Source organism: Fukomys damarensis, unplaced genomic scaffold, assembly GCF_012274545.1.
Source record: "Fukomys damarensis isolate Sample0158 unplaced genomic scaffold, DMR_v1.0_HiC HiC_scaffold_8, whole genome shotgun sequence".
Taxonomy (NCBI): Eukaryota; Metazoa; Chordata; class Mammalia; order Rodentia; family Bathyergidae; genus Fukomys; species Fukomys damarensis.
Genome location: NW_022900920.1, coordinates 4,800,884 through 4,819,844, shown reverse-complemented (window position 1 = coordinate 4,819,844; position 18,961 = coordinate 4,800,884). Strand labels below are relative to the sequence as shown.

Sequence of the window (18,961 nt, the reverse complement as noted above, 5' to 3'; positions counted from 1 at the left end):
CCTAGAACTCAGGACAAGTCAAGGAAAGAGCTATCTGAGGCAAAAGCTCTTAACTTTTGGACTCTAGAAATGTTTCTAAGGTTAGAAAGGTGGACCCCAACCTATAGGTGACCACTGCTTGCCTGGAAAGGAGTCAAGCAGAGCAGGGGAAAGGTGATAAGAACATAACTAAGGTCAATGGGATTGGAAGACAGCATCAGCTTAGTGTCATCAAATAGAGTCATTGCCTTTCAGTAGTTTTCAATACTTCAGTTGTCTTGTGCAGTACTCGTGAATTTTAGAAGCACACCACTGTACTAGACTCAGCCAACGTCATCATCTGTAGCACCTTGGTAATGTTGTGTAGCACTTCATCAATACAACATTAAACTTCTGTCCAGCTGGTCGTTAAGAATAGGAAACAAGAAGAAGAAGAAAAAAAGAATAGGAAGCCAGATTGCTCCAAACTCAGCTGCTCTTGCAGCTGCCATCACCAGATCTTTGCATGTTGGCCAAGACAGCAGCCTTGGATGCCCTCTTCCGGCCATAGGCCAGACCAAGGGCAGCCATGCCATCGGTGAAGAACGTGGGACAGTCAATGTGCCAGCAGTACTCAGTGGCAGAGTAGTCATAGGGGAAGGAGTGGTGGTCATTGTGAAGCTCTCACCTGAACAAAAGGAGGGAAGTGATGGAGCTCAGTAGTTTGCTGTCTTCTTCGTCGCTCCACACCTCTAACTTGGCAGGGTACCTCGGATCTTTCAGGAACCTGCTGTTGTTGAATGAATGAATATTGAGTGAATGGATGAACCCAGGGTCGTAGACTCTGAAGCAAATACATGCTCTCAGAGGCATAAGAGTCAAGAGGGCCTGGTTGTCCACTGTGGCTGTCAGGAGTCTTTGTGGGAAGACATTTTCTTTCACAGGAAAAGAAAAGGCAACTACTGGCAAAGGATTTTATACTCACAAAATGCCACAGCTTTAGTAAATTCCTGCCTAGGACCCCACAGGCTCTGCATATATGCATGTGTTGGGACAGGGAGGACAGGGGAACATCCAGAGGAAGAACTGTGGCTGTGCTCCTTACAAAGGTGAGTAAGCAGCACACCTTTCCCCACCACACTGGTGCTCCCTGGAAGGACGAGCAGTATGGAAAGAATGGGTAAATTTACTCTGGATCTGGGACAACTTCTGTAATGGATAAATGCATGGACACTCTCCACAGGTAGTCTGCCATCTCTCACAGGACTCTGCCGTATGAATGGCTTCCAGCACCAACAACACCGGTCCTTCTTGGTGGGACAGAGAACAGCAAATAAGTGAAAGCTTTAGACCTATGAAACTCAAAATACCCCGGATAGAATAGTAACAATATGAATAACAAGCAAGTGAAGAAAGTTGCAGCAGGGAAACCTCTCTCACTCTTTGCACCGGGATCGTACCTTGTCCTAGCTGATGACAGAGGATTGATTGCTAACTTCCACACGGGTTTCATAGCTGGGCCCTGAGTGCTCACGGGCCTACAGATGTGATTTAGCAGGACATCGGAAATATACATTGACAAGGGAGGAGCGGGGAGAAGATCCGTGGGTAGCAAGTAGGGCAGCAAGAGACAGCCCAAGGAAGACTGAAGGGAAGGTCAGTGTGTCAGAGAGGATGAGCCTGCGATTGGGGTGGATGTAATTTGAGAAACAGAGAAGGCAGAGACAGAGCTAGAATAGAGCCAAGCGTGAAGTAGAAGAGAGGAATGACCGGGCTTAGAGACAGGAATGACAACAGGGACAAAACAAGAGACTGAGAACCACGTTGAAATGTCAGTCATTGAGATACACCTCAGTCAAGATCATTCGATTTCCACGAAAACCTCAGAATTATAGAATATAAGCGATGTATTTTACATGCATGTCAAGGTAAGAGTATGCATGATGGTGGGAAGTGCCTGGAAGGAGGTTCACAAAACTACAACAGGAAGATAGAAAATACTTTCAGAGTGGCATACTTGACATTTATTGAACTGAGTCACAGTTATTTCTCCTACATTTTATAGAGCATGGTTAGTTATAAAACAGCAGGCTTACTGGTCTCCTCGTTGTTACCCTACCTTTCCATTTTCCGACCAGTGTATTCTGTCCCAGGTGAGACCGTGGCCCAGACCAGAAATGAGCTGGGAAAGGAAAATGTAAGAGAATTCAATATACATAGTATTTGGGGATGGATTCTGAATCTGAACCTAAGATAGCATCATTTTTACTCAAAGCACTGTCTGACTCATGAATTTCCTAAACTAGTCACCCTAGTTCTAAAATGGACAAAAGATACGAAGTGGCCATAAAAATAGAATTGTTTTTCTGATTTCTAGTGGAATATCCTAACCGAAACCCCGCTAGATGTGGTCTTCTTGTACACGGCTTACTTATCCAAACTTCCTAGGGAAAGCAGGGCATTCTCTCGGGGACTAATATTCTTGTCATATGGGTGATAGGCATACAGGTGGGCAACACTGTTCATCAGCCAGGTGACACTGAGCACAAAGGCATATGGCAGGAAAGTAGCAACATACAAGCTGTGTAGAGAAGTTTCACCCCAACGATACCAGGGGATAAGTGTAGACAGGATAAAGCACAGCAACAGAACACCAGGCTTATAGTACCTGTGTGGAGAGATCATACAGAGTCCCTGGAGAGAACACTCACATCTAACTGTATTGTGTGCTGTCACTGGGCTGGGCCATGTCTGTTGTACGCTGTGAGTGTGGAGGTTAGGGGATAAGCAAGAGGGAATGGAGTTGAAGATCTCTAGTGTACCAACACTGGCATGTCACTTTTCAGAGGATGCAATGCAAATACATTAACTGCTTTTCCTAGAGTCACCCAAGCAGTAACTAATGGAGCAACACCTGCCTCCTGACTTGAATTCCATTGTTCTTTTCCACGAACACTTGAGGCCACGTTATTCAAACAGGTCAAGGTCGAATTGCACACTCATTACCTAAATTCAGCTGCCTGTGCTCTGGTCTGTCTGCCTTGGGGCTCCTTTCTTTTGCTTTCATCTCTTTGGCCCAATGTGTACTGAGTGTCACTCCTCAATTCTTGGTGCCCCTCCCTAATCTTTGAGTTGCTCTGCTTTTCCCTCAGGAAGAACACTGAGTATCCTCAGTCAGCTCAGGCAACTGTCCTTCCAAAGGCCTGTCCCACTCACGGCTCTTCCATAAATCAGGCCATTGACCTTGAAAGAGAAAAATCCCGTGTCCCTTGAGCAGTCACGCCTTTGACTTTTCTGTCATTGACATTCCCTGCATCCAACTCCTTTCTGTTCCTGCCACTGCTTTCCTAGCCTGGGTCCTCCCTACCTCCTACCTTGTGCCCTTGCTCTCATCTCTGGCTCCTCGGTTCCTTCCCTGTTCCGAGTGGCCTCTGATCACATTGTTGTTGAAGAAACCTTCAGAGGTTCCCTGTCACCAACTGCATCAAACCCTAGTCTGTGACTAGGACTCTACATGATGGCCTGTCTTTCTTTCAGTCCTTTTTCCTGCCAAACTATACTGGAGCAGAAAGACTATGTTTCTGAAATCTGCTTGGGTTTAGTTCATTCCGATCTATCTATTTCATCCTCCCTATTCGTGCATACTTGTGAAAGTCTGTATCCATGAATGGAGTACAATACTACTTCATTCATAAACCCTTTCCAGAGCTCCCCACTGAGCAGCTTCCAAAGTTTCTGTGTATCTCATGGTACAGAAAATTTTCTTCATTATGGTCCTTATTGATTATGTTCATTTGGGCACTTCACTTATTCTCCACCCCCTAATAGAAACAAAAGACTTTGTTAGGAAGGACTCAGCTACATTCATTGTTATGTGTCTATCACAGGTCAGTGAACATTGATTGCATTTGATGGGCTTCACTGAAATATTTTAGAAAGTAAGAAACTAATAAGGAAGGATTGAAGGCCTTTCGAACATTGAAAAATGGGAATCCAAATGATGAATTTGAATGTGCAAACCTGGGAAATCACCAGCTTCTATTTTATAAATCGCAACTGAAAAAGTGACATGCCCAAATCCTAGGTGCCCAGAGCCACATCCCTGTCTCCGTTTTGCTTTCACTCACCTCCTCTGGACCATCACCAGTTCCTCCGCTTTTAGATCAGATATGTCGAGCAACTGGCCCTTCTCTTTGACAGCTGGGTGTTCGTGCACAAGCAGCCAACCCATGTGAGAAGAAAAAGCCATGTCAGGAACTGTGAGGGTCATCATGTGTGTCTGAGAACTTGTGATGGGCACGGTGATCTCATGCCCATTCGTATACATCGTTCTGGGGAAGAGACAAAGGGAATACAGGTCTAAAGACAGATATCCTCCTGGCCGAACTCAGTGCAGATGTCTGCAAGGGCCCAGGGCTCTCAGACCACCCTCACAAAGTCCTCAGGATCCTGGTGCCAATGAAGGCATGCAGTAGGTGCGCTCTTCTGCACACTTGCCTCCAGAGCTTGTGTGGAAAAATCCTTGTGGACACAGCTCACAAGCACAGCACTGCTGCTTCCTAAAGGGTGCATGTCAGTAAAAGGGAGGGAACTCCTAACACTTAGATCATTTAATTAAAAAGAAAATTGCAGTTCTTCAAAGAATGTGGGCAGGGTCTCAAGAGGGTGACTAGTCCACCAGCAGAGAGTATGTGTCAGGTGGCCTTGTATCCTAGTGTGCAAGAGTATGGATAAAGCTGCAGTGAGCTTAATCCTGATGCCACCCCAAGTAATGGCTTATGCAACCCAATAACAAGGCCTCACATAACTTGTGACCATGATCACATTACCAGAAGACATCGGGGATTGTCTGGGACTCTTTCCATCCCTTGAAAAAATGTACCAATATGTTTCTTTCTTCCCTTTGCCCTATAAGGACATCATCACAAGCCTCCAGTTGAACATTGCTAAGGCAGAGGTGATTATGCAAAGGTCGTAAGCATCTCAGATTTCACCATGTAAAGGAGGACTTATCTGGCTTGCTGTTTTCCTCTGCTCTCTTCCCCGCATTCTGTCCTAGACTTGTTTAGCATGAGAGACCCAGGTGGGATCACAAGATTGGTCTGTTCAACCTTTCAGTGACTCAATTTCCTCATCAGTAAAATAAGGTAATGATAGAACTTATCTGCTAAGATAGTGTGAGGGCTTAATGAGTTCATCTATGCCAAGTGCTTAGCACAGTGCCAGCACAGTTGTTGCTACAGAAGTGTATGCTCTTCTTATCTGAAACAACACAGGTGTTGAGTGTGTGACACATCACCTTCTATCTTACTGTGCTGGGGTCCTGTAGCTGTCCCTGTAAAGTGTGGGTTTAGTTCCTTTTGATTGCCTGGGACACCAGGATTAGTACTTGGCTTTGTATCCTGGCTCCTTATTGCAAAAGACCATCACACCATGTGATAGCACAGGGACTTTGGATTCAAAAGTAACCCTGTACCAGCAGAACATGTTCCATTCATCTCCTATTTGTTGTCCTCAAGACTCTGATGCTCCCCATGCCTGTTGAACCTCAGCACTGAGCCTGCACTGGAGGTGACAACAGAGGACCAGGCTGGGCAGTGAGCACCTGCTGGGGCTCCTCCCTGGCTGCTCGTGCCCTCCTTTCCATCAGGTTGGAGATAATAGAGCCGTGCAGTGCCAACTTCTCACCTGGAACACCCTTGTGATGGCGATGATCAGGAAGATCTTCAGAGGCAGCCTGGCTTTGTAAGTTCGGTGACTCAACAGGCGATGAACTCCTGCTGTGATGCCCAGGACACTGGTCACGAGGTAGAAAAACACTGCCAGCCCAAGACAGTGGAAAAGTCACTAATGGTCAAGTCCTATCAGGGGAAGCATGTTATGGACACACTCCTGATGCCTGGTCTGTGTCTTCTTCCAGCTTTACGTAAAGATTTGCTCTCCTCTGAACCCTGGAGATGCCTTCATCAATGAGACCTCATGTTTCACTATTTGAAAAAGTTCCATTGTCTCCTCACCTCTCTGCCTCGCAACAGAGATAAGCTCAAGAACCCCTGAAGCTAAGGACACCGAGAGGCAGAAAGTCAACCCTTCACACAGTCATGCTGGCACAAGTGGCTCAAGCTTCAACAAAAGTATGAATATTCTCATAGCCTTTGCACAACTCGATGAGGTCAAATGCTAGTTCTGTGACACACTGCAATTGAAGAAAAGAATCTTGAGCGAGGTTAAGCATTCCTGCAGAATTACATGGCTAGTAAAACTGCAGCCCTGTTGAAGCTAGGTGTTCTGTCACCAAGCAGTGCTTGTTCCAGCTCTGTCATTTGTAACCTCCCCTCACCCACTGCTGCACCTGTAGTCAGCTGCAGTGTCTGCAGGCTGCCAAATCCCTCCATCAGCCCAGACTCCATCCGTGCTAATTCTAGAAAGTCCTGTGAGGTGTCAAAGCTGGCAACAGAGCACCCTCATATTGTCCTGCAGAACCAGGAGGTGCCACGTATGGTCTCAAAGGGGGAAGCAGGTGCTGGGTGTACTATGTCTTCCTCTACTCAGCTGCTGTAGGAGCCAGAGAGTGAGGCCTTGATAAAAACTGTTAACAATGCCATTCTTAGGGGGCAGCTGGGAACAATGGCATCTCGGTGGCCACAGCATTTACTTTTCTTTAGAGACACTGTGCATTGCGACAAATGGCCCTGTGATCTTCTGTAGCCAGAAATAAAGATTTCCTAAAAAGCCTCCTCTTCTTCCTACACTCTTCACCATACCCTGTGCTGTCCTTCCTACAGAATCCTCAGAGGAGCCGAGCCAGACTCTGTCCATGGCATGTTCTGGCACAGTCTTTTTGAGCTAGGGTTCAGGCCTCAGGTGATCTGCAGCCTCCGGTTCATGTGCTGGTTGAGATCTTCTCCGATTCTGTGCCTCACCACCTTTCTACTTGGAAAAAACCCAGGAGAGCCAGTGCCCCAAGGACAAAGGGAAGAGCTTTGGGCAAAACAGAAACATGCACATGGGGTTCCAAGAAAGTACCCACAATTGTTTCATGCTGCAGATGTCCCTAGCACTTGCCTCTGAGAACATGTGGCCTCATATTAACAGGGGAATTGGAATAAGAATCCAGGTGCTCTAGTGTTTGTGATAAGCACACGTCTGGGTGGGTCAAGCCCCAGGGAAGGACTGTCAGTGTCCACATCAATGGTTAAGCAATACTTCACAGCTTTTCCTGGAAGTTGCCAGAGGAGTTTTCAACATTAGCTCTCAGTGTTGGCAAAAATAATACTTCAGCTCTGCCCCGAGGGCTTTTCTGATTAGCTCCAAAATGAAAGACATAGGACCATGTCATAGTTTCAGTCATGAAAACGGTAGAATCAAAACCAGTTGGTAAGTTTGCATTTTTCCTTGGGATAAAACAAGAAAAGCTGGTGAACTCCAAGGGTGGGTAGATGCCCAGACTGAGTCCTCTAGCCTTTATTTTTTCCTTAGAACCCATGAGTTTTGAAATCGCCATTTTAAGATGATCACTCGTCATTTAAGTCATGATCAGAAGGCTCAGGGACAGGACTGAAGTATGTCACAATCTGGCTCTTTGTTCCATGTTTCTGTCCAGAATCACAGCACACATACTAGGGCAAGACCCAAAAGGCAGTCAGCACTACCTCAGCTTTGTAATAGCATTCTGCTCCCCATAGTAGCCTCTATAGGTGACCAAATACAGGCAGTCTGGACAAACTCTAGAATGAGTAAGGCCTACAGCGACTGCCAAGCCTGGAAAGGGTTTGTGGATCAGAAAGCTAATTGTGAAGACTCCTCTTGAGGAGGAGTGGACAGAAACGTCCATAGCCTCCCTGGGAAATCCAATTCCTACTCATCATTCTGCACCCAAGCTCTGTGGGTCTCCCGGCAGTGAGAAAACACAAGTGCCCCTCCCTTCACAAAAAGAGCAATCCTTCCTTGTCTACCAACACATATACCTACTGCACCTGGCCTGCTTCTAGTAGGTGCTTCTGTGGCAATGATAATACGTTATAACCTAGGAACATAGTCTTCCTACTGATAAGAGTGTACGGTTGCTACCTCACAAAACTGCAATCACAAGATAAGGATCTTCTCAATTGTGTTTCTCTGGGACATCTGGAGGATTTGGTACAACAAAGCTGGATGGTCTTACCACAGGTCCAAAAGCGAGACAATTCACACCTGGTAAACTAGCCACTTCCGGTCTACACCACTACCACACGACAGAGCTGGCAGAAAGCAACCACAGGGAGAATGCTCCCGAAAGCCCGTTGTCTTCTGGAAAGGGAGTCTTCACTCATCACCCCTGGGAGAGCTCAATTGTACCCCTAGGTTTGCAGAACTCCATGTTCCATATTGCCAACTTGGACTTCAGGGAGCCTAGGTGAAACCAACTGAAAAGCACATGTGTGGATCCAGGACACAGCCTCTGCTCTCAGCATACATCCACAGATCCCTGAAAGAGTTTAGCGAGGGACAGGTCAGTAAAAAGTGGCAACCATCTCCCTCACTAAAGCAGCCTGAAGGCCGGAGCTGCCTAGGCTCTTTCTTCTAGCCTGGCTGTCCCTGCCACAGAGGGATGCATACTGGTAGGGAGGACTGATGCTAGAAGGTAGTGGGATCTTGGCATCCCAGGGCCTAGGAAAGAGGGGCTGAGTAGGGAATGCAACACGCAACATTCCTTTAATCAGATTCTAAGAACATTTGCTTGGCTAGCACATGCTGCACACTGGAGACATACCTGGAGCAACAGAACCAAACATCTATGCAAGTAAGTTAAACAGCAGTTGTCTCTATTTTGCCTCTACATCAAACCAGCTAGATCTGGCCAAGAGGGGAGGTCCATATATTCTTCTAGGTGAGCCTCTATGTGTGACTTCCTCTTCAATGATCCACGGTTCTGAACCATTTCTCCTTACTCTGTCCCATGACACACAGAGCTCATGAAGCCCCTGACCACTATCAGGAGCCCATGCCTCCCACAGGCAGCCATACTAATAACTCAAACAGAGACAGTAAAGCTCATTCAGGGGCAGCTGCCTCTCTGCCCCTGTTCTTCCCCTCAAAGCCCTGCACATGGGCTCATGAGTCACTCCCCAACATCCCTGTTAAGAAACTACCAGACACCGGGCGTGGAGGCGCACACCTGTAATCCCAGCACTGGGGAGGCTGAGGCAGGAGGATCGCTGTGAGTTCAAGACCAGCCTGAGCTACATAGTGAGTTCCAGGTCAGTCTCAACTACGTAGTGAGACCCTGTCTCAAAAATAAATAAATAAATGAAAAAGAAGCTACCAGAAATGGCACTCCTGCATCCCCACCCCACTGGGCTCTATTCCCAGTGCAGTCAGCCTCCTGGACCACCAGAGGCATTGCTGGGAAATGCGGACAGAGAGGGGCCAATGCTGTGTGTAAGACCCCGTCTCTTAACAGCTTGAGCACCCTGGGGTCCTATCCAGAGATGGGACCTGCTTACCCCACAGCCAGGTATAGAACTTGCAGGTGGGAACTAGTGTTAACCCGTACAGGGCTGACACATGCAGCAGAGCCATCAGAATGACGTTTCTCCAGACAAACTCCAGCTTGGGCACAGGACCCTCCTCATCCTCATAGTTGGGGTCGCGAAAGTCATCTTTCATTTCAGGACGAATGTCTTCTTCTGAGTAGAGGGCCATTTTCTCCACCTTCTCTCCATTCTGCAGGCCGCCAGAGGGAGGCGCTGAGATGGTGGTGGTGGTCGTGTAGGACCTGGAGATCTGGAAGGAGGAAGGAGGAGGGGCACAGAGCCCCCTTTCTCAGTACAGTAGCTGGGGCAAGGGGCAATATGGGCAGCCAGGTGATGTGAGGGTGGGATGTACCCTAAAACTGAAACTGAGGGAAGTTTCCCAAAACTGTGCATTTAGATTGGGAAGCAGATCTCAGGACGAAAGGACAGAAAGAGGGTGAAAACAGTTGCACCTCTGTAACACACAAAGAAAACCCCACATATATATGTATATAGGGGGTGATAAGAACCAACATATATAATGTAAAAGTACCAGATCCCAATGATAAATGCAACTGTATTATTTGCTTTAAATGTACCAATAAACTTAATGAAGAAAGAAAACCCCACATATAAATGCACCAGCATGACTAAATATTTCTTTATATTAAAGCTTAGGAAACAAGCTTTAAGCAAGGACTCAAACTGCGACCTACATTCTTGCCTATTGAAGGCAGCATAACTCAGAAAAGATGGCCATATTTTCTCTGGAACTCTGGACTCTCTCCCTCAACAAGTTACCTAGAATCTCAAAAGTTACCAGGGAATTCTGGATTTAGGGGGCATTGTTAAAGAAAACTATGGGAGGTGATTGTTTGGGGGAAAATTCCTTCAGCAGGCCCTAACTATCCAAATGGAGTTACTCATTCTTACTGTCCTATGATCAAACTGAAGCTTTAAAGAAGTATATAATTCCCCAAACAGACAAGTTTTTCATGAAAACAACATTCCAGTGTACCAGAATGCATAGTAACAAAATTTTCTGTCTTTAACCTTTACCAAAAGAGAGAGAGAGAGAGAGAGAGAGAGAGAGAGACAGAGACAGAGAGAGACAGAGAAAGAAATAACCAGCAATAACCTTATCTCAACCAAACTTTTAAAAAATTGCCTTGCTTCCTTGTCCTACCTCATTTATCACATTGTGCTATTTTCAGTGGGAGCTTTCATTACATTTTTTAGAGCAGAGGCTTGCCTTGGTTTATGAATTGCAAATAATATCCAGTTAGTTCTATAACCAACTTTGGGTAATTTTGCCTTTATCAGTCTTGGCAGTTACAACAGGACTTGAAAGACACTGCTAAGAAATGTGGGGGGTCACTTTTGAGGTCCCCAGTCTATCATGGGGAAACTGAAGGACTGTACTGTCCTCTCAAGATGAACTTTGCTCCTTTCTGCATTTGCCCCCACCCCCACCCTTACATCTGTTTTTGGCTTTTGTGTTCAGGATTAGTGAGCTGTGAAAGATCATAAGAGCCTGGCACAGTGGTAGAGGCCTGTAAGCCCAGCCACTCACGAGGGTAAGGCATGTTCAGGGCCAGCTTGGGCAAGTTGGCAAGATTTTGCTGTAAATTAAAGTTTTAAAAGTGGCTGGGGATGTCATTCATTGGTGTTTACCTAGTGTGCATGAGGCCCTGGGTTTATCCCCAGCACTAAAAAAAAAAAAAGCATATGGCCTTAAGGTCCCATACTGAGGGTTGATTTGTGCTGTGCAGAAGCATGGACATTTTGGTGTTTACAGTGGCTGAGTCACTGATAAAAACAGAAAATGTGGCAGAAACAGGACTGTGTTCTGTAGGGAGGCCTCAGGTATCTGACTAGGGCAAAGAGAAACTAGCATTTAATGGTAATTACAGTAGCCCTCACCTGTATCCGCAGGGAATGTGTTCCAAGAACCCCAGTGAATGCCTGAAGCTGAATACAGTTCCAAACCCTATGTACAAGCACTGTAAAATAGTGGATCTGATAACCAAGGTGGCTGCTAAGTGACTAGTAGGTAAGTAGCATATATAACATGAATATTCCAGACAAAGGGAAAATTCTTACACTGGACAGAATGTAGTAGAAAAGCAAGAGGTTTTATCACACTACTCAAAAGTGTGGGTAATTTAAAACTTATGAATTGTTAATTCTGGATTTTTTCATTTAATATTTTTGGACCATAGGTGACCATCGGTAATTGAAGCTGCAGAAAATTAGTCCATTGATAAGGCAACAGTTTTCCTCATCAGGTATTCTACATTCCCCCAATGTTGTGGAGTCTCCACTCTCACAGCTTCACATATTGTCCCCTTAAGGGCACATTTCTTGGCCTCACAGGCATTCCTTTGAATTTCAGGTGGAATCGTCCGTGACCCAATTCTTCCCTAAAAAAAACCTGCACCATTTGAATAATGCTAAGTTCTGCCACAAGCATGGGCAATAGCCAAGCACCCCATAACTTCAGCAGCCTCGGAGTGCCTGTATAGCTGAGAATAGTGAAATAAATGTGAAGGAACCAATTCCCTCAACAGCCTTTCTCCACCAGGGAGCCCAAAGGCTCTCTACTCAAATGAAAGGTTTATACTTTTACACCTTTGAGACTATACTGGGTATGACTTTACTGATTCATGAGATGCTCTTAAGGTATCTTTCCTATTGTCTGGATACAAAGTATCTACCTTGTTTTTAATGCTAATCTTTTCAGCAATCATGCTCTCCTTTTCCCCGACTTTATAGATGCTCCCTTTCTCATAAAACTGCAAACTTTGTAAGTTTTTCAGCTCTGCTGTTTACTTCTGATTCTCACTGTAAATGTAGCTTTAAAGCAGCTAACAGTATTCATGCCACAGCCTGAACATTGGGCTACCTTGTAATTTCCTCTGAAAAATCAATTAGTCCACCACTGTCAATCTCAGTCTCCTGCAAAGTCTCAGGACATACGCAAAATGTAAACAAACTTTTTGTCCAAGCATAACACATATGGCTTCTTATCCATTTTTCAATAGCCTTTGTTCCCAACTGAAACTACATGAGCCTGGCCTTTACTGTCCTCATACTTTTCCTTTTCTTCTTTTTTTTTTTTCTATATAGTTCAGGCTAGATTTGAATTTACTATGTATTCCAACCTGTCCTTGAGCTCATGGCAATCTTCCTGCCTCAGCCTCCTGTGTACTGGGATTATAGCCAGGCACCACCAACTCAGCTACCAATCTCCTTCTTACTTATCAGCATTCTGGTCCTCTGAGCTCTGACCAGCATTGTAATTTAGGGATTCTTTATCCTCTTCCTCCACGCTTTTCAAAACTCCTTCCACAAACAAGTTCCAAAGACTTCTAAATCACATGGTAAGGTGCAGTGGGTCACAACAATAGCCCCACTCCTATTGCCAATTTTCTGTATTAGTTTCCTATTACTGGGACAATATACTCAATACCTGCAGTTTAACAGAGCAGAAGTTTATTTTGGCTCACAGTTTCAGTAGGTTAAGCCTATGCTCCACCAGCTCCAAGGTAGAAGCGACATGGCAAAAAGGCATTGTATAGCAATGCTGCTCCACTCATAGCATCCAGGAAATAGAGAGAGAAAGGAGCTGAGGACAATATACCTTTCCAAGTTATATTCAGGGACCCACCTCCTCTGGCCAGGACCTACCTCCAAAAGCAAGACTTTTGTGGGATATTTTAGATCTAAGCCATCACACCTCTTCTAATCTTATAGCTCATTCCTATGATATTTTGTTGCCTTTGTATCTTCCCCCCACCCTTCTCTCCTACATCCCTTTGAATCCCTCATATCTCACCTATGAGACAATGGAACACACTTGAACCTAATTCTCCTCCTGGTGAAGACTCTTTTAAGAGAGTGGCTGTCTTGATAAGCCAGTTAGGGTCAGGTTTCATAGTCTTTCTCCAGAGAAAAATTACAAGACTACATTCTAGAGAAAAATCCAGCTTTAGCAAAACCAGATGTTTTGTCTACCCAGAGGAGCTTTGGAAACAATTAGATTTAAAATTAAGTCTGCATCCCCTGTAAAATGCATCTCTAATAATAGATAACATGCCCTAGGCTCTTTCCTAGAGAAAGTAAGTGTTCTTTTTCCATGTATTTGAGATGTGATATTAGTCATCCTTATATTCCTGGGACAAAAATAACCGACGTATACAACTTAAAGAAAGAAGAAAGAAGAGAGGTTTACCTTGGCTCACAATTTTAGAAATTTCAGTCCATGGCCACATGGTTCCCAGGCAGAAATATCAAGGTGGAAGATCCAGGGAAGGAAAGCTCCTTCCCTCATAGCAGCCAGAAAAAAGAGAAGAAGCCACAGAAGCCAGAGAGAGAAAGAGCTGGAGAAAGGGACAGCCCCAGCGAACTGCTTTCTCCAACTGCGACCCACTTCCTGATAGGCCACTCAGCTATGAACTCATTAGTGAATTGATGCATTTATGATGTCAGGGCCTTCACAATCCACCCACCTCTTCAAGAGTCTCTTAATTCGATCAAGTTGACAAGAATGACTGTCATAGATCTTAATCTTCCAACTAAGAGTGAACCCCTTGGAAATGTTGACCCTGCCTTGTTCTCCATGAGCAATTAAAAAATAATTGTTAAGAATGCATAAAGTTGGTGAATGTAAATAGGATAAATATTTGTACTTTCAAATATTTTTTCACTAACTTGAAATCTTAAAATTATATTAAACAAAACAATATATAGAGAGAAATTATTTCAGAGAAAATTTTAATGTATCTGCTATTGGATTGTAGTCCTAATCTTCCCCCCTCCCCACATTTTTGGACCCTAATTTCCCCTAGGTTCCTTCAATCCAATTTTCTCTCAAAAAAATCACTAACAAAAACTGTTCTGGTTCTAAACCCCACTAAGCTAGACCTGAACAGCTTGCTGTAAATTTCAGGGAAAACCCCTCCTGCTTATAGAGGCTGCACAGAAGGTTTACCAAAATGCCTCATGTTATAACCAAAGGCATTCAAATTGCAAACCATATGAAAAGGTGACAACTTTTGTGCTATGGACAGCTTTTCCCACAATGTTAGAACAAGACTCTTCATCATTATGAGATTCTTACCTTATTTTGATTTTTCCTTGCTCGGGCCTACCTCTTTCACTTGGCGGGACAATACCACTGAGCACTGGATCTGTGATATCAAATCCAAATCTTCACATGACCTAAGAGATTCTTTAGTTTGTACAGTGCCAGCTTGAGCAACACCCGTAATGCAACTGTTGTTCGAATTGTACAAACAGTCCCTGTTATAGATTTATTTCTCTAGATTCTCTTGTTCTTGTTCTTTATTTTAATAAACTCAGTGATGGGATACAAGATGATAGAATTACTAGCTACTCGTTGAACAGGATGAGTCTTCACAGTTGCTGACACTCCTCGTTGCACGTGGGTAAATACATTGTGGAGACTTGTTTTGAAGAAATTAACAAACAAGTCCTGCCTTAAAATGGGAAGTTTCCTCATATAACTCACTCCTCTATTTTATTTTAGCTGATTTGGTTCATAGGAATCCTGGCTAAGGAGCATACTCTAAACCAGTGGTGATGAACCTATGACACACTTGTTGCAGTAGGGTGTTTGTATCATTAAGAGCTCTGAAAGATTTGCCATCACTACTTTAAGCTCTTTTTTTTTTTTGGTACCAGGGATTGAACTCGGGTCCTTGTGCTTGTGAGGCACAAGGTGGAACCCCTGAGTTAAATCCCTGGCCCTAAACTCTTGATACCATTCATCAGATTAGCATTTTATTTTTGCAGAAGTTTTAAATGTTTACATGTAGCCATCTGTCAAATGTCAAATGGTCTCTCATCAGCAGAAATGACAAAAAAGACATGCTCATACCCAGGTACAGTGGTGCATACCTGTGATTCCAGCTACTTGGGAGGCTGATGCCGGAGGATTCCAAGTTGAGGTCATTCTGGGCAATTTAGCAAGGCCCTGTTGCAAAATGTAATTCAAACTGGGTCTGCATATGAAATTGTTAAACTAAAATTATAGGAGGCCATGATTTTGTGTGTTTTTGCTTAGGTATTTTTGTTTTGTTTTGTTTTTGAGATAAGGTCTTGAATTTACTATGTGGTTCAGGCTGGCCTTGAACTCATGACAACCCTTCTGCATCAGCCTCCTAAGTGTGGGGATTACATGTGCATACCACTATACCCTGCAGGAGGCCAGTTTTTTTTACTGAGCTGTACTTGGGTCCAATACATCAGATTAAATCAAAATAGAGCTTATGCTAAATGCTACTCATGCTAAATGCCACAGTGTCAAAGTGGAACTTTAAAGAAGACAGATCCCCAGATAGACCATTTGTTCTTTGAAAATAAGATTCCAGTCAACTGGGGTCAGCATAAGGGCCTCTGTTTTGTTTATTTTTTTTCTTTTGTTGAGTTTATTGATACATTTTAGATATACAGTATAATTACATTCATTATTGGGATCTTGTACCTTTACATGACAGGTCTTTGGTATCATTAGGGCCTTCTGTTTTAACACCTACAAAAAAGCAGACTGAGGTAATTGAATGTTAACCAGTTTTTTAAAATAGTTTCCTTATTTTCAACTTACAGAACCCATGATTTTATTATTTCCCAATAGGAGATTTTATTCTGTTTAGAAAAAACAGATTTTATTCCGTCCTGTCCATAACCAAAATTAAAGTCAATTATATGTATAAGTAAATGTGTTGTAATTTTGTCTTTTGACAAGCTTAAGAAACAAAAAGTTGGAGGATCACATTTCCAAACTATAATCCATACTCCGAACCACATGAAGGCAGTATAACTCAAAAGACAGGCAAGTCCTCCCAGAAACTCTCATTTTTCTTTCCCAGCAGCAACTTATCCAGAGGCCCAACCAGAGCCTGTGGGAACACGGTGCTAGAGCTGTTGCTTGGAAGCTCACCTTCTCTTGCAGAAAACACATAGACATTTTAGTTCGCAGATGCTAGAGTGGCTGCTCCCTAGCTGAGACCCAGGTCCAAGGCTGCTAGAACAGAGGATCAACTTCTGCTCCAGATTCTGCTTGGGTACAGCAATTTACCTCTGCACTCAGAATCTTTTTCTGTGTCTTTAATGGCAGAAGGCTGTCCCGGCTCAACCTCACTCTGTGTGTATTTCCTTAAGATGGGAATTTAAAGGCTACAGCAGAGGGCAACTCTAGCTCAGATTTCTTCAGACGTTTTTTTCCCCTTCCAACAAGGAGCAAGGTTCACATAGTTGGTTGGCTTAGGCAGTCCCAACTAGAGTGGAAGGGGGAAGTGAGGACAGTTGGGGGAAATCAGAGGGTAAGCAGGGCCCTAGCCAGAGTGTGGGAGGCTGCAATCACCAAGATCATACTGTCTTTGCCCCAATAATATGACAATGCTGCTTTTGCTGCCAACTCTGATGTGTCACTGGCCAGGGAAAATTTGTGCTGCCACATCCTATCCCCTCGCCATTGATTCAGTGAATCTGCTGTCTCCACTGCTTCCAGGTCCTTGCCCCCTTTAATCTTTTTCTCTTTCTTGGTTTCTCTTCCTTTGGCCTCTGGGTCTCTGCTCAGCACTCCACAATCTCCAGAGTGCTCCGGATATTTCTTTTTGAAGAGCAACAGCACCTACTCCTATAGTGAAGGTTGGGTACAGACAGATCTCAGAAGCAAGGCAAATGGCTGGACACTTAGGAACCAGTGAGGAAGCCATGGGATGTCCATCATTCACAACTCTATCCTGTTCTCCCATTATCCCAATCACTTGGGCAAGGAAACCTGGCCTCCAGCCCAGGTTGGTGAGGAAAGCCCAAGGGTGTAGCCTGGCCTCCCCACTTGGTGAGTGGCTGGGACTCAGATGAACAATTTCTCAACACCTTTCTCTCCCCATTCCCTCAGCTCCAGGATGCTGAGCAGAGACCCATCAGAGCTCTGGCCACATCTGCATAGTCACATGCATGGATCTGTGCACCTACTTGTACATACCATGATCAGTCACTGGGCATGTCACCACTGGACCCTAGTGGTCAATCCCATCTTCATGCCCACACCTTCAAATTTTGTGCAGGATGTTTTGAAGATTCTTCTGGTTCTATGGAGAAATTTTAGAGTCTTCTATCTAGAAAGAGTCAGGAAGCACAAACATTTTCGCCCAGATGCAGATTAAAGACTAGTATGTTGACTAAAAATAGCAAGTACTGAGCCAGACGTGGTGGATCACACCTGTAATCCCAACACTCTGGAAGTTGAGGCAGGAGGATTGCCATGAGTTTGAGGCCAGCCTGGGTTTCATCAAGACCCTAACTCAAAAAAACCAAACCAAACCAAAACAAAACAAAACAAAATGGCAGGTATCGAGTGACTCCTGAAATTCACAAGAGTCATTTTCTGGAGTCTTCACTGTGACCTGAGAGATGGCTGTTACATGACTCATCCCCAACCCTTACCCCGATGAAGATTGTATCCAGAGTCATGTGCATCTCGCAAGTGTGCTACAGATATTGAGATATATATAAGCATGATTCCAAGATGAAGAAAGTAAGAATCAGAGAGATCAATAACTTGCTTATGGCTAATGGCCCACCAGTAGAGAAGATAGAACTTGAACAGAGAAATCTAATGTTGCTACACAAGTTTTTAACCCCAGTTCAAGACTATCACCCATGGACTCTGACCTGAGGGGCTCTGACTTCACAAACTTGTCCCTCATAGTTCCATCTTTTCTGGGTTTTAGGCAGCTCTAACAGGAGTGCTTGGAGCTGTGCATTCTCTGTCTGCTTTCATGACTAGGTCTCTCCGTTACTGGTCCATTTCAGCTGCCCACCCCACACTCACCTCAGCTCCACTAAAGAAGAAGATAAGGAGTTTTATGCAATGATTGGCTTCCCAGGGACAAAGCCACCTGAGATTGCCTCAGGGGAGAACAAAGGTCTCTGGTGTCGGGGACTGACCAGCTCCCTGGTCATGACCAAGCACTTTCATTCGAGTCCTTGCTCCCTGGCCAGTGGGAAGGTACTGAACGAGATTAAATGTTCTGAGAGATGGGCAGCTCATCTGGAGACAGCATAGAAAAGCAGGGTATAGAATAGAAATCTATATATCCTGCTTTTCTTTGAATTCTCTCTGCAACATTTGATCTGCTTCATTCCTTTACTGGCTGCAAGTTTATTCTTTTTCCTAGTCTAGTCAGACTGCTAAAACAAATACTGTAGGCTTTAATAACAGGAATGTATTTCTCACAGTTCTCTGAAGGCTGAGGTCTAGGTCAAATCACCATTACATTTGTTCACACTGTAGTAACGCTCACAAGTAGTAATGAATTAATGTTCACAACCATATATTTATATGATTTCAACAATATAAAAGAATATTGTAGTAGGGAGGAAGAAAAGGAGTGTGTAGGCTGAAATTCTTGCTCTGAAATTTTGTGAGATACCAGCTAACTTTGGGTTAGTTGTTCTGTGAGTTTAAATTTCCTCAT

At 44.3% G+C, this 18,961-nt stretch overlaps 1 pseudogene; it reads right to left on the bottom strand.

The window, feature by feature from the left end:
- Window positions 1-432: 432 nt before the first annotated feature.
- On the bottom strand, window positions 433-17,490 carry LOC104872335 (annotated as a pseudogene).
- Between the last annotated feature and the right edge of the window lie 1,471 nt (window positions 17,491-18,961).